The sequence below is a fragment of the Mus caroli genome, unplaced genomic scaffold, assembly GCF_978045245.1.
Source record: "Mus caroli unplaced genomic scaffold, Mus_caroli_1 scaffold_15, whole genome shotgun sequence".
Classification (NCBI taxonomy): Eukaryota; Metazoa; Chordata; class Mammalia; order Rodentia; family Muridae; genus Mus; species Mus caroli.
Window position 1 is genome coordinate 71,433,570 of NW_028227270.1, and position 3,414 is coordinate 71,436,983.

The 3,414-nt window shown below is 44.3% G+C and overlaps 1 protein-coding gene across 6 annotated transcripts in view; it reads right to left on the bottom strand.

The window, feature by feature from the left end:
- Iars1 (isoleucyl-tRNA synthetase 1) overlaps window positions 1-1,080 on the bottom strand; it is a 47,427-nt gene extending 46,347 nt beyond the window's left edge. Inside the window, exon 1 of one of the 6 annotated variants that reach the window (XM_021180375.3) lies at window positions 983-1,080. The gene's annotated coding sequence lies outside the window, so the exon portion shown is untranslated. The other 5 variants (XM_021180376.3, XM_029468407.2, XM_085831097.1 and 2 more) reach the window with 5 other exon arrangements.
- Window positions 1,081-3,414: the final 2,334 nt, after the last annotated feature.

The following is a 3,414-nucleotide window of genomic DNA, read 5'->3' on the forward strand; positions in this document are numbered from 1 at the left end:
TACATTACTTATCATACCTACTATATTTAAATCCTAGATACACAATTGCTATACTATATTGCTTAGGAAATAATGACCAAGAAATTAGGTTTGTACACGTACAGTACATGTCACTACTACAGACCTAACCACATAGGATGAGCACTGGCTGGTTGAAAGCCCAGGTGCAGAACTAGTAGTTAAAGAAGACCAACTCTATACTTTCTACCTATCCACTGAGAAACAAAAGAGCAAGTCTCAGATACACTAGTTTGCATTCTGTGAGTTTTTCAATTTTTTTTGCGTATTTCTCTAACACAGTAAAAAAGAGAACAAATTCATGAGGTTGAAAACGAAGTTATACTTTCACATACTCATCATGAACATATCCCAAGCCAAAATGACAACGACCCCCTCATCTTCTGTCCAGACAGGATGGATTTATATAAACCTTTGAGTATAATCTCTGTCCACCTTCAGTCCAAGCCTATAGGAGACCCTGAGCTTAAACTGCATTACCAGATACTGTGAGCCCAGGACAAGCGTGCAGCGCATAACCTACTTACCTTGGTACCCAGAGATAAGTACACGCGAATCCCAGCACAGTTGGGAGAAGCCCAGACTCCAGAAAGACTCCTAGGTTAGTTCTTTTAAAACACCTAACTTGGCAGTGACCTCAATCAGATTCCGATCTTCTCTCGGATACTATATCACGCTGCATTCTCACAACTCCCTGTTCATAAGCCACCAAGGTCCCACTATGTGACGGGGGTACTTCTAAGGATCTCAGTCCTCCACCCAATGAGTCAGGCCAGAATCTGCGGGCAGCTGAGTTCTGCAATGTCTCTCCCTCCACGAAGGCTCTCTGGAAATAGCTTTGTGCCCACAGCTCACTCACAGTGAGAAGCAGCGTGCTCCTTTCTCACCGCCTCGTGCTGTCTGGAGGTTGATACACGGGCGGGCCTCACTCTGCGGCCCAGAAGGACAAGAGGGTGCGGCTTACCTGGGAACCCAGAGAGCTCGCTCAGGTTGCAGCCTGCGACCACGTTCCGCGTCTGGAGGTGATGCAATACTGACAGTGCCAGGCTCAGCCCCTCCGCGGCGCCCAATCAGCGTGTGCCATCCAACACCTACAAACAACACGTGTGGCGATTGGTCCGAGCATAACTGCAGAGCAGGATGGGAGCGTCCCTGCAAAGGAAGGAGAAGGCGCTCCAGAGCCCTAACCCCGCAAGTTAGTGGCTACTCACCTTTGGCAAAGATTTTGCCTCCTAAGCCTATGAACGAGATACACCCTTTCGTCCTGGGTCCATATTGTCAGTACTCTCTCTCTTTTTTAAAAGATTTTATCTATTTGTACACAGTCTCCTGCCTGCATGTATTCGTTTTAAGCCAGAACGGTGAAAGCTTGGGGTTGAACTGGGGACTTCTGGAAGAGCAGCCAGTACTCCTAACCTCCGAGCCATTTCTCCAACCCCAGTATTCTTAAATATATGTCAATATATGTGAATATTATTAAATATATGTGAGTATATTTGAGATCTCAGGATCTCTTGTATCTCCTGCTGGCCCCGGAACTCTTAAGCAGCTAAGGAATGACCTTGAACTGCAGAACTTTCTGCCTCCACGATAGGAGTTACAGAAATGTTCTATCACGCCTGGTTTTATATGGTGCGGTGGATAAGCCGGCCATTTGTGCACCATAGCCACACACTGCCAACTGAGTTAGATTCCCAGCTGTGATGGCATCTAAAATTTATGCTACATATGAAACTTCTGACAAGGGACTCCCACAATTATTTTGGGAACAGTACATATTAACCTGGAGACTACTAACCATGTGGTTAAATGGCAGAAGGGAGGAGGGTCTGGCAATAATCTGAACCCTTTATTGAATGTCATTGCAATGCTTCTTTTCATTTCAAAATTTTGCTTATGTATCATTATATATCTACTTAGTACCCTTCAGATCCGGTCTACAACAAATGAGAACCTTGACACCAATCTGTGAAAGAAAGTTTTGGCCTTAAGTTGACAGCGTTAATTAGGTGAATAAGTGCCTATTTTATTCATTAATGACAGAAAAACAAAAACAAACAAAAAAACCGGATTTGGCCTAAATGAAGTAGAAATCTCGGCGAGTTTTAGAACATTTTGGTAACTGTTGAGTGCTTTATTCAACAGTTCTAGGCCCTACTGTGTCGAAAATTCGATGCAGTGTTTGCCTGTGCTCCTTGCTTTCTTAATTATGAGTATCCTTATTAACCAGAAATATTTGAAGTTTTTAGGCTTTGCATTCTTTAAATTGCCAATTGGTTCACCTCATGTCTATACTCTGATCAGCGTGCAAAAAATAGAACAAAGGTCCCTGCTCAAAGTGAAAGAAACTTATGTACCCATAGGTAGTGTAGACTGGACCAGGCTGTTTAAAAATTGGATTGAGAAACACTATAAACTACTGTTGGGAAGTAAAGGAACAGTTCGTCTAGAAAATAGGTAATTAAAAAACTTTCGCCGGGCGTGGTAGTGCATGCCTTTAATCCCAGCACTCAGGAGGAGGCAGAGGCAGGTAGATTTCTGAGTTCGAGGCCAGCCTGGTCTACAAAGTGAGATCCAGGACAGCCAGGGCTACACAAAAAAACCCTGTCTCAAATTAAAAAAAAAAAAAAAAAAAAAGCCGGGTGTGGTGGCGCACGCCTTTAGTCCCAGCACTCGGGAGGCAGAGGCAGGCGGATTTCTGAGTTCAAGGCCAGCCTGGTCTACAAAGTGAGTTCCAGGACAGCCAGGGCTATACAGAGAAACCCTGTCTCGACCCGCCCCCCCCCCAAAAAAAAAAAAAAAAGAAAAAAACCAAACAAACAAAACCCAAAAACCTTTCAAGGTTGGGTGGTGCACACCTTTAATTCCAATACTCAGGAGGCAGAGGCAGGCAGAACTTCCGAGTTTGAGGCCAGCCTGGAGCCAGTTCCAGGAATCCTGGAAGATGTTGGCTGTGGCCAAAATACTACTTGGATTTTTTTTTTTTTTTTAAAAGGAGCAAGTCAGGTAAAACTGGCTGAGAATGTAGTTCAGTGATAAAGTGCTTGCCAAGTCTGCAGAAAGCCCCAAACAAGACAGCAAATGCAAGTAGTCAGAGTTTAAGATAGGCAAACTGTAGAGATGACTATTGGAAGCAGCAGCTCATGTTACATCTCATGACAGAGAACTGGGAATGGGGAAGGCCAGTTGTCAATGCTTTGAAATGGAGTCCTTGGCACATTTAAGTATGGACACAAGCTCATTTGTTCTCCCCACTGTTTTAACCTGTAGAAAATGGAACCAGTGGCTGAGTTTATTTTTGGCCCAGACTTCCAGAGACTGGAACCATGTTTCCTGCTTCTGGGAACACTTGCCCTTGGCTTCTAATTGCCACACTTTAAAGAAGCCCTTGGATAG